We start from the raw sequence: 12,576 nt of genomic DNA on the forward strand, positions 1-12,576 counted from the left end.
TTTTAATTCTCTATTTGTTCTTGCCTTAGCCAACTGTTCCAAAACACAATTAAACAATCTCCGTTATCCTCAGTACATCACTTAAATCAAGGCTTTCAAGTACTCTCTGGTAACCTTACAAGCACTCATTCTTGACAGTGTCTTTTACTATGCATTGTGAGATCTGAGGTATGGGATAACTCTTAATTCAGGATGCCTTAGAGTAAGAAATTGATAGGGTTCCTTGCCAGGACCCCAAAACAGATGTTCTGAATCAGATATCCTCTCTGAAAATCCTGTCTGACTGGGCCCAAGAGCCTCAAAGGCCTTGAGTCTTAAGGTTCAGGTTAGGCCAGGCCCCAGCCGAATTCATTCTCCTTCAGCCTTTTACCTTATTCCCAGAAGTGTAGGTAAGCACGAATGGTACAAAATGGAGCCCCAGTATAACGATAAGTACTGGTGTGCTCATTCCTGCTTGATTAATTCCCAAATAGTTGTGGGTTGTGGTTTTTTTTGTGGGAGGATGTTGGAGAGGGAGGTGCGATTTGTACCAAGCCACCTGGATAGGGACTCTCCTGACTGGGCTGCTCCTGGCAGGCAAAGAGTCAACTTGACCTTGACATGGGACTCCATCTACCAATGTGCCAGGTAGCCAGTTGGCCACCAGCCGCTCCATCTGTTCCCTCAGCAAGCTGGCATAGCTCTGGGCTGGGTGCAGGAGCAGTTCCTAGTGGGATTTACAATCCTGCTACTCCACCTCTTTCAGCTTCTGGCCAAAGGATCTGTGGGAGCTCCATTTTTCTCTTACCTCCTCTGGTGGAGTGACCCAGAATAGATCTCGCCACGGCTACAGTTTTAAATACTTGTCTCACTGTCCTCCTGCTCCATGCATCTTTTCGAAAATGCCTTGACGCCCCATCCTATTACAGTAAGAGTGCACTTTTATTCATTCATTCATGCATTCATTCATTCATTCAATAGTATTTATTGAGTGCTTACTATGTGCAGAGCACTGTACTAAGCGCTTGGAATGTACAAACCGGTAACAGATAGAGACAGTCCCTGCCCTTTGACGGGCTTACAGTCTAATCGGGGGAGACAGACAAAGACAATAGCACCTCTGCTTATTTATGGGGTTGTAGGCTACAGAGAAAGACTGCAGCATGATAGCTGGCTTGCAACACTGAATGTGGAAAGAGCACGAGCTTGGGAGTTAGAGGACGTGGGTTCTAATTCTGGCTCTGCCATTTATCTGCTGTGTGACCTTGGGCAAGCCACTTCACTTCTCTGTGCCTCAATTACCTCATCTGTAAAATGGGGACTAAGACCGTGAGCCCCATGTGCGACAACCTGATTACCTTGTATCTATCTCAGCACTTAGAGCAGTGCTTGGCACATAGTAAGTGCTTAACAATAAATGCTATTGATGTCTATATCTACTGATGTCTATCTACTTGTTGTCTGTGTCCCACTTCTAGACTGTGAGCCCGTTGTTGGGTAGGTATTGTCTCTATCTGTTGCCAAATTTTACTTTCCAAGCTCTTAGTACAGTGCTCTGCACATAGTAAGCGCTCAATAAATACAACTGAATGAATGAACAATACCATTATTATTATTATTATTATTATTATTATGTGTGATAGTCACACTTCACAGATGTTCCCTTGTCTGCAGGAACTCTAATTGACAGTAGTGCCTGGGTCAACACAGTATGTGTTGTGGTGTACCCTGCAAGGAAACCTGGATACATTTCCTATGCCTCTGTTCAGGTCAGATCCAATGGTAGGTGCCAGGGACTGGAAGCCAGCATTGAGTTAGATGTTGGCTTGGACTAAAGGGGGTTGGGACAGGTGGGAGTCTCAGAGTTCCAACCTGAGTAGGACTTCACACCCTCCCTGTACCTGGAAATCACTGCCACAGAACCTTCCAATGGATTTGAGCTAGTGTTCTAAAAATACTATTAGTGGGAAGTTCCTAGAAATTGTTGGTCATATGTCAACTACCGATGGCACAGAGGAGCGGCTGCCTCTCCACCCCTCCCGTCTCGGTGGCTTGGTGCCCCACTGTGGCAGCTGGGAACCTGGGAGGGAATGGGGTGCCTTGGCAGAGCGGCTGAGCTTGTGCTGAAGTGAGAGAATGAGAGGGAGGTAATCTGGGAGAAGAAAGATATTTTCCCCAGTTCTTCAGCCACCCCTGAAATAGCATCAGTTCAGGCACAGATGTGGGAATAGGGGTGCAAGGGTCTTAAGGAGGGACAGTGTGCAACCCCAGACTCCTACCCCACCAGACTGCCAACCAACACTGCTGGGAACTCCTGCCCCATCCAATCCCCTACTGTGCCATCCTGGACCTTCTCTCAAGACTTGTTGGACTGTAGATCTTCTATGTTGTTTTTATGGGGTTTTTTTTATTGTTTCATCTTTCTCTATATGTCTTTCCAAACCCCTCCTTTATCCTTAGATTTGGAGGCCCTGGATGGGTTAATTCTCACCCATATATCTTTTTTTTCCAGTGCTAGGTGCAGTCTTTTGATGATGATGGTATTTGTTAAGTGCTTATTAAGTGCCAAACACTGATCTAAGTGCTGGGGTAGACACAAGGTAATTAGGTTGTCCCACGTGGGGCTCACAGTCTTAATCCACATTTTACAGGTGAGGTAACTGAGGCACAGAGAAATTAAGTGACTTGTCCAAAGTGACAGAGCCAGGATTAGAACCCACAACCTCTGACTCCCAAGCCCGGACTCTTTCCACTAAGCCACACTGCTTCTCAGGCTTTTGCATACAGCAGGCATTTAATGCTTAGTATAGTGCTCTGCACATAGTAAGCACTCAATAAATACTATTGAATGAATATTACTACTATTACCCTGCTCCACATGTGAAAGCTCCTCTTCTGACTCTTTGAGCATCCTTCTAAAGTTGAATACTATAGAAACTGAAATGTTTCTAGGAGATCAACAAAGGATCCTCAACGTGCAGCCGTGTAACTTTGTTAATAGCAAGGGCTTATGTGCATTACCAACATCTTTCATGTATTTAGTTTCTTGGTTTTTCCTTTTTTGTCAGGTCTCCTGTTTTATTTTCTTCTTAATTGCACACTTTAACGGCTGCTTTTGTTATGCGTAGATGTGAACAAATAAAATAAGGAATAACCTTAGCTGATATTCATCTAAACTGGTGCAAAATGAACAACATTTTTCCTGAAGGCTGAATTTCTCAATGTTTGGGTTGAAATATTTGGGCAACTTTGGGCTAGGCTACTGCTCCAAAATCATTTTAAGTAAATTTATGACCTGTATCCAACCAGGAATATTAGAAGTTACCTAAAATGATCCCTTTTCCGTAATTAGCTAGATTTTGCTGGAATTTGGTATCAGTGATTCTGGAATGTTGTGGAATGGAGGTTTGCTTTTATTCTTGTGTTTGGGAAAGGGGTTGAGTTTCTAGAAAAGTGACAAACTACTTAGTAGATTGTAGATATGTAATAATCTGTTTTGATCCCAATAGCAAATGGATCACTTCAAAGAGAAACTGTCAAGTCTCCCTCCAAACCAGTTTCTGAAATATTGGCTCCGTTCTGAATAATATACATTTGAATAGCAAACTGTACAAAATAAAATATCAAAAAGAGCTCCATAAAAGTCCACTTGCATCCCAAGCTCTGTTTACTGAGACTCTGGATTTCATCTTCCACTTAGTTCTTTGTTACCATTCCTAAACTGCTAACCTGGGCCCAACTTCTATACTCCAGGCTGAAGGTCCTGCAGAGCTCTCAATGGAACAACAGGTTGGCTCTTTTTATGTTGTGAAAGGCCAGGTGCTCAGGAGCCTCAACTGGAGGTTTATTTTATGCCATGGAGTGCTGGGTTTGGCACTGAGAGCTCAGGAACCGGAGGGCTGAGCAACAGAGACTGTGGATTTCTTTGATGTAAAACGATTTCAAGTAAGTTTTACATGGATTGCCATTTTGTTTCACCTAATATTACAGCAGCTTTACTGCTGGATTAATTCTAGCCTCTTTTTTAACTGACTATACACTAATAAGTACCTAAATAACAAAGCAGATTTTGCTAGTTCCTCGGTGTTGGCTCATAATGGGAGCTTACTGTAGGAAAAAGAAAATCTTCATTCAATTGTATTTATTGAGCGCTTCCTGTGTGCAGAGTACTGTACTAAGCACATAGAGTACAATATAACCATAAACATACACATTCCCTGCCCACAATGAGTAACCAGGAAAATGACATGCTCATGTGAGCCAAAGTACTGGATGAGGTATCAGATAGAGTTGCTTAGTAGGATCCTCTAAATTGATTTGAATGACAGTTGTCTGGACAGGACAAGTTCTTATTAAATTCTAAGGCCTTTCTCATAGAATGATTTAGCATATCACCCAGTTGCAGTGATGCTCGAAGCCAAGTTACATTTGCCTTTCAGACCTAGCACGGTATAAACCACAGTAGTGTAGTGACCACATGGGGGTGCTGACTCCCAGCCTTACTGCTTCCAGATGGCAGATAATTTTTTTTTCTTTCAGAAGTAGATCAATGTACCGTTCCATTCCTGCTGATGTGTCTCACTTACTTGTGATGGAACAAACACATGTGAAAGAAAAAAAGAACCAGCAGCATGTAAAGAAAGACAGTGATTCTGGACTTGAGAAACTTTGCTCTTTTAGGAGAGCTCAAATAGATCCAGCAAAGCAGTGGAAGTGCTGTTCTAGTCATTGGCGTAATTTTTTGCCTTATGACTAAATGAATTTGTTTTGCATTAGGAGAGACTAGCACATATTTGGGGGCTCTGACCCACTACTTGGAAAAATGGCCAGTGGGATCAATCCTGTTTTCAGTCAGATTGATGGGAAGGAAGACAGTGACAGAGATGGCGGCAGTGAAGCAGTAGTCAGATACCATTGTTCTGCGGTGCAAAGGCCCTTGAATAAAACCAGACTCTGAGATCTAGTTGATATTCTTTGCTTTACAGTGGCACACAATGTAATGTAATAAAGTCATATGAACACCATTTGGAGGAAGTCAGCCCAATCTTGCCCAAATTCCCCCCGAGCACAGAGCATTTCTTCAGGGTATCCTGATCTCTTTCAAATGCTCCAGAGTTCTTGTGCTTCCTTCCCAGGTCCCTCTGAATATGGCAGTTGCTTCTGATGTGTAGAGCTCAGTGGCAGGAGATGGGGTGGAGGGAAGCTCGATGTTGAAACTACATGTACAGGACAAAAAGGTGTCCAATGCTGAATGCCAGACTGACATACCAGCCAAAAAACTAAGCTATTTGGTATGAAAGCAGATGACTGGAAACTTTCACTGCTTCTTTACCTTCACAGCACCATTCCTCTCCACCATTCTCCTGATCTCAGCTGTTGCAATTGCTCTTTTACAGTGCCCTTTTTGGTGTGGGGACACTACATGCATCTTTGGTATGTTAGAATCATTCAATAGTACTTATTGAGTGCCTACTCTGTGCAGAACACTGTACTAATAAATTACACTGTCTGGTCTTATGTCAATGAGTCATCTGTGACCCATAGCGACTCCATGGATACCTCTCTCCCAGAATGCCCCACCTCCATCTGCAATCGTTCTGGCAGGGTATCCATAGAGTTTTCTTTGTAAAAATATGGAAGTGGTTTACCATTGCCTTCTTCCATGCAGTTAACTTGAGTCTCCACCCTCGATTCTCACCCATGCCACTGCTGCCCAGCACAAGTGAGTTTTGACTCATAGCAGATTGCCTTCTACTCTCTAGCCACTGTCCAAGCTAGGAATGGTGTAGATATGCCTCTGCTTGACTCTCCCTCCCATAACTGAGACTCATAGAGTGCTAGAAACTCTCCAGGTGTGACCCTGATAGGGGAAATTACCCTGTACTGTAATTTATATTAATGTCTGTCTCCCCCTCTAGACTGTAAATTCGTTGTGGAAAAGGAATGTCTGTTTATTGTTATAGTGTACTCTGCCAAGTGCTTAATGTTTGGGTTGAAATATTTGGGCAACTTTGGGCTAGGCTACTGCTCCAAAATCATTTTAAGTAAATTTATGACCTGTATCCAACCAGGAATATTAGAAGTTACCTAAAATGATCCCTTTTCCGTAATTAGCTAGATTTTGCTGGAATTTGGTATCAGTGATTCTGGAATGTTGTGGAATGGAGGTTTGCTTTTACTGTACAGTAAACACTCAGTAAATACAATTGACTTACTAAGGGCTTGGGAGAGTACGGTAGAGTCAATAGAAATGATTGCTGTCCTCTTGGGGCAGGGAAGAGCTGAAGTCAAGACTCTGGTTCTAATCCTGGCTCTGCAATTGAACTGCTCTGTGACCTCAAGGCAAGTTACTTAACTTCTCTGTGACTCAGTTCCGTCATCTGCAAAATGGGAATTCAATATTCATTCATTCATTCAATTGTATTTATTGAACACTTACTGTATGCAGAGCACTGTTCTAATCACTCGGGAAAGTACAATACAGCAACAAAGAATGACATTCCCTGCCCACAATGAGCTCACAGTCTGGAGGGGGAAGATAGACATCAACACAAATAAACAGACATCAGTATAAATCAAATTACAGATATATACATAAATGCTGTGGGGCAGGGGGAGGGGGAAAGAGCAAAGGGAAGTCAGGATGACACAAAATGGAGTGGGAGATGAGGGAAAGTGGGACTTAGTCTGGGAAGGCCTCTTGGAGGAGATGTGTGTTCAGTAAGGCTTTGAAAGGGGGGGAAGAGTACTTTTCTGGCAGATTTGAGGGGGGAGGGCATTCCAGGCCTAAGGTAGGACATGGGCCAGGGGTCGATGTTGAGACAGGTGAGATCGAGGCACAGTGAGAAGGTTAGCACCGAAAGAGCAAAGTGTGCTGGCTGGGTTGTAGAAGGAGAGAAGTGAGATGAGGTAGGAGGGGCAAAGTGATGGAGTGCTTTAACCCAATGGTAAGGAGTTTTTGTTTGATACAGAGGTAGATAGGCAACCACTGGAGATTTTGTTCTGTTTTTCCTCTTAGACTATGAGCCCCATGTGGGACTTGATTACCTTGAGCGTACCCCAGGGTTTATTACAGTTCTTGTCACATAGTAACTGCTTACCAATACCACAGTTCTTACTATTATTATTAAGGAAGGCCTCAGCAGAACAGCATGGGAAGGGAAAAGTGAATGCTTCAGCTACCTGCGTGCGTGTGTATCTCTCTCTCTCTATCTCCAATGCCCTCTCCAGCCTCTGTCTCTTTTTTTCTGTTTCTACATTCTGTGTTGCTTGAATTTTTCCAAAATCCCCTAATCCACTTTTGTGCTCCCTTTGTTTTGACTTGGCAACCTCTGAAAATACTTGCTCTTCCTGAGTCCTTGAGGAAGACCCTCACTTTGAAATGGAACAGGTGGAGTACAGAGGAATAGTGCAAGCCTCATCAAGGATCAATTCAGGCTAGGTCTATCTCCCACTTTGGGGCTTAAGTTTATAGTCGAGAAGCAGTGTAGCCTAGTGGAAAGAGCACGAGTCAGAAGGCCTGGGTTTTAATCCCATCTCTGCCTCTTGCCACCTGTGTGACCTTGGGCAAGTCACTTAACATCTCTGTGGCTCAGTTTTCTCATCTGTTAAATGAGGATGAAATACTTTCCCCTGTGAGCTCCAAGAGGGATAGGGATGTCTGGCCTGGTTATCTTGTATCTATCCCCAGCACTTAGTACAGTGCATGGCAAAACATAAGCACTTAACAAATACCACAGTTGTTATGAGGAACACTTGAAAGAAAGGGGCAGAACCTTCTTTGGCTCAGCTAGTTAATAATAGCCCAACCACTAACACCTGCTCCAGGTGAGTTGCAAGCACAACCCCAACACTGAGATGTGGCAGGGAAGTACTCTTTAATGGAAAGCAAAATGGGAATAGAAGAGGAGAGTTTGACTTATTCCATAGCTGGGATTTTGGGAGGAGAACATTATAAAGATCGTGTTTTTGTATGGTGGAGAAACCTGAAAAAGTATATGGATTTAATTTAGGTTCAGTTTTAAGCTTCCTGTGGGTCCTGGGCAACTGCTCAGTTGGATCAGTTGTTGAAAAGGTGAATTCTAAGGACCATTTTGTGTCACCTGAAATAATTTTGTAGGTAGCATATTGCTCATGAGCTCCAGAGGGAATCCTGAAGGAAAACTTCCTTGTTTGCTGAACTCAGCAGCCTAAAGGATTCAGTACAGATTGCACTTCTCATTACTGATAGTCTGAATAATCAGTTGATAATTATTTGCAAATAGAGCTGGCATTTCTGACCATGGGATCTGTAACTGTAAATTGTAGTCATCCTGATCCACTGAAGAAATTAAATGTCTAAACAGCTTCATTTTTGATGCTGTTCCAGTATCTAACCTCCGGTTCCTGTAAGTATATTTAACTTTTAAAAATTAAAATTTGATTATTGAATTCTGAAAATCTCCTATTTGCCCCACCTTATACTGTTTCATATTTAAGTACTTTTGAATTAGCTTTTCATTCCAGATTAAATGAAATGATAAATTCCTGGCAAATACAATGTGACTTTGATATTTTCACTTTGGATTACCTTCTTTCTGTTAAATATGTAGAATTGACTTTAATGGTGATCTATATGGGTACTTACCTAAATTGATATGTAAATTGATTTTTCTGAGCTCTTAAAATTCCATTAATATCCTTTATTTTATTCATTCTGACAGACTATGAAATTAATTCAGTTCTATTAGAAAAATCATTTTCAATTACTGTAATTTTCAACAATACTTATAAATTTAAAGTTCATGCTAGTTTGAAATGCTTCAAGCTCTATCTCACTGAACTATTGATTTTAATAAGTGTGATATACTGGATTTTACTGTAACAATGACAGGTGAATCTCCCAGAAATTGTTCAACTGAGATCACTATTAGAATGATGAAGAGAATGTCATTAAAAATGCTCCCTTGAGTATTATTTCTAGAGATTTACATTTTTAAAATCAAAGATGGTCAAATTACCACTAGATAGCATCCTCAAAAAGAAATGAGACTTTGAGTAAATTGGAAGAAAGAAAAGCTATAGAAGTATTTCACTAATTAAGAACTTTTTTCCCCCACACCCTTGGTTCATAAGTTTTAGGCACTGGTCTCAAAAAGCTAATGAAGAAGGCTAAATTTTTCATCAGTGCCCTCATTTTTTTTCTATTCTCACTTCATTGGCCTGCTCATGCATGTCTTCTTTTCTTTTTTTTTCTGGGTGATCTCATTTACAGATGAACAAAAACTCTAAGGTCTGAATGCGTTAAATAAAATGGCCTTCATTGTTAGGAAGCGCATGCTTGTTCACCTGGAAATGATCTGAATCAATAAGAGTATCGATCAGTTAAGGTCTAGAGGGTCTGTGTTTTATCCATGAATCGATTCATGTTCTTAAGTATTCTGAATTCCCCTTTCTGGTGAATTTAGACTATGTAAAGTGAGAAATTGAGTACTTGGTGCTAAAACTGTGGGACCATTTTGTTGGTGTTGCAATTCGACAGGCATATGGAAGTGGCAGAACTTCTGTTGCAACAGAAAGTATGCATAAGTCACTTGCCGTTATAATGCTCTTTGAGCACTTTTCCACAGTAGCACTATTGACTTTTAATACCAGCCTGTCTTCCAGTGTACTCTCACTTTGTGATGATGCTCTGGTTTTGCTGTGCAAATGGAATGAGCAGCATGCGTTTGATCTGTATCTGGGACATATGTGGGCCCACTGTGCAGCTGCCATGCATCAACATACTCAGCTGCTGTTTTGCACTGCCCTTCCCCCTCAAATAGTTGAACTGTAGTACATCATGACTGTAAAGCTTGCAATCAAAGCTATTATTGCCAGAGCAGTAAAAAAATCTTAACTGCTCAACTCTGGCAGTTAAATGTACCTAAGTGTCTGGACTCAGGTGAACAAGAAATTAAAGTATGCAAAGCTTTGGTTTCATGGAGGTCAAAGGTGAGGAGAATTATGATTTTTGTGTGCATGTTAACATTTCATTTTTTGAATTTGTAATCTTTTATTGCTGGTGCATTATTTGAATTGGTACTTGTGTATATTTTGTTTCAATTACTTGGGTAATTTGGGAAGTGCTTTGGTCAGTTTTTGGAATCCTGGGAATACATTTAATGTGTTTTACATTATTAACAGTAAAAAAAGTATACTTTCCTTAGCACTATTTGCTTATCACCGAACTTTCACTGTACCAGCTTAACCAACATTAACTTTGGATGTTCAGTACAAAATTTCTGCTTTCTTTCATTCTTATCATTTCTAAATTGTATTCAAGATTTCCTGCTGCCTGATTCCACTGCATTTTTAGGCTGTTCAATCAGCCTAATATGATGTCATTTATCCAGATAAGAAAACTTATCCAGGTGTATCTTTGGTCCATGATGCTTTACAATGCTATGATCCATCAGTTAATTACATTTATTGAGAGTGTTTACTATGATAAATCTATCATACAATATCTGTATAAGTTTGTGCTATTCGGGCCTTTGCAAGCTAAAAGCGTAAGGACAGTGTTGGCATGATTTGGTTGTTATCATAGTCCGCCTTCCATTAGAAGCAACTGAGATTACAAAAACTAATAAATAGAAGAGATGTAAGAAACCTGTCCAGGAACTACATTTCTCAGAATGCTCTGGAATGAGCTGGGTGGAGCTTTTTAATTCTGTTTTTTTTATCCTTCTGCCTGCCTTGCTGATGAACTGTACTGTCTGTATGTGCACGCTCTTGGAAGTTTGTAAAGTTCTTAGAGTTTGTGTGTGAATATAGGCTTGTGTATCTAGGAGTGTGTGGTAATTTGGATCTGGTTTAGCTTTCCCCTCTATCTGCCTGTACATTAATAATAATAATAATAATAATGTTGGTATTTGTTAAGCGCTTACTATGTGCCGAGCACTGTTCTAAGCGCTGGGGTAGACACAGGGGAATCAGGTTGTCCCACGTGGGGCTCACAGTCTTAATCCCCATTTTACAGATGAGGGAACTGAGGCACAGAGAAGTTAAGTGACTTGCCCACAGTCACACAGCAGACAAGTGGCAGAGCTGGGATTCGAACTCATGAGCCCTGACTTCAAAGCCCGTGCTCTTTCCACATTAAATTATCCTTTTTTGTGTGTCTGTTCTAAGTATTTGGGAATGTCTAGTGGTGCCCTGAATTTCTCTCAGGCCCTTCTCAGCATAACCCTGACAGACCAGCTGTCACTGAATGTTGTAGGGATAATCACTGCAGTTCTATGGCTAGAAATCATACTCTGAGACATCGTAAAGGGCTTGGAATCCAGCAGAAGTAGATCAAAATCCAATCAGTGTTTCAGTGTTTTCCTTCCCTTCCTTGGCCCAAACTGGCTATCAGTAGCATTGTTTCTGGTACAGTCTGTGATTCTTCATGTTTTGGGAAAGGAAATGGTTTCTGAGCTCTGAAAGATTGAGGAAGAAAAAATAGTTTCTACATTCTTGTGAAGCCATGGCAGTGGAAGATGATGAGAGGGACAAGATGGAAGAAAGATCATGTGAAGTTGAAAAGCCAAGAAAGATTTCAGGGAAATAGTCAAGATTGGAATGAAAATTTGCTTAATAATAATAATGTTGGTATTTGTTAAGCACTTACTATGTGCAGAGCACTGTTCTAAGCGCTGGGGTAGATACAGGGTCATCAGGTTGTCCCACATGAGGCTCACAGTCTTAACCCCCATTTTACAGATGAGGTAACTGAGGCACAGAGAAGTGAAGTGACTTGCCCACAGTCACACAGCTGACAAGTGGCAGATCTGGGATTCGAACCCATGACCTCTGATTCCCAAGCCCAGGCTCTTTCCACTAAGCCACGCTTACTTTTTGTCCTGTGCTTTGGTTTGCCTTTTTCCATTCCTTCTGTGTGCAAACACAAGTGGGCTAACTTTTTCTAAAATGGATAAATGCCTCTACCACTTTCTTACACTGGCTTACGTATGAGTGGATCAATCCATCAATCATGTTTATTGAGCATTTAGTATGTGCAGAACACTCTATTAAGTGGTTGGGATGTTAATGTATGCTATCTATCTCTGTGACTACTTTTTTATAGGAATTTTATTTTCATTTTGCATTTTTGACTGTCTACTAGGAGGAAATCACACTGTTTCCTTAGCAGTAGATGCATACTGTTTTCCAAGCCCTGAGCTAAGTGCTAGGATAGATAAAGGATAATCAGATTTGTCACAGTCTCTGTTCCACAAGAAGCCCACTGTCTAAGGGGGAGAAAGAACAGGTATTTGATCCTCACTTTACAGATGAGGAAACTGAGGCACAGAGAAGTTAAGTGACTTCCCCAAGACACTTCAGCAAGCAAGTGGTGGAGCTGGGACTAGATCCCATGTGTCCTTTACTATATTCACTAGGCCATGTTGTCTTTGTACTAACTCATATTAATTAGAGTTGCTTTGGGTTTGTGATACACAGGAGTTAATTTAAAATCAGAGCGTACATTGAACTACTCATTTTCCTCCTAAATCCATTCCTCCTCTCCCTTCTTCTCCTAATTTCTCCATCTCTGACAATAATAGCACAGTCCTCACTCCCCGAAAAGCCCCCAAC

The 12,576-nt window shown here is 41.3% G+C and overlaps 1 protein-coding gene across 15 annotated transcripts in view; it reads left to right on the plus strand.

Annotated features, from left to right (window-relative positions):
* The window catches only part of ERC2 (ELKS/RAB6-interacting/CAST family member 2), a 900,196-nt gene that overhangs the window by 199,745 nt on the left and 687,875 nt on the right, over positions 1–12,576 (plus strand). The gene's annotated exons all lie outside the window — the stretch shown is intronic.

Source organism: Ornithorhynchus anatinus, chromosome X1 (genome assembly GCF_004115215.2).
Source record: "Ornithorhynchus anatinus isolate Pmale09 chromosome X1, mOrnAna1.pri.v4, whole genome shotgun sequence".
Taxonomy (NCBI): domain Eukaryota; kingdom Metazoa; phylum Chordata; class Mammalia; order Monotremata; family Ornithorhynchidae; genus Ornithorhynchus; species Ornithorhynchus anatinus.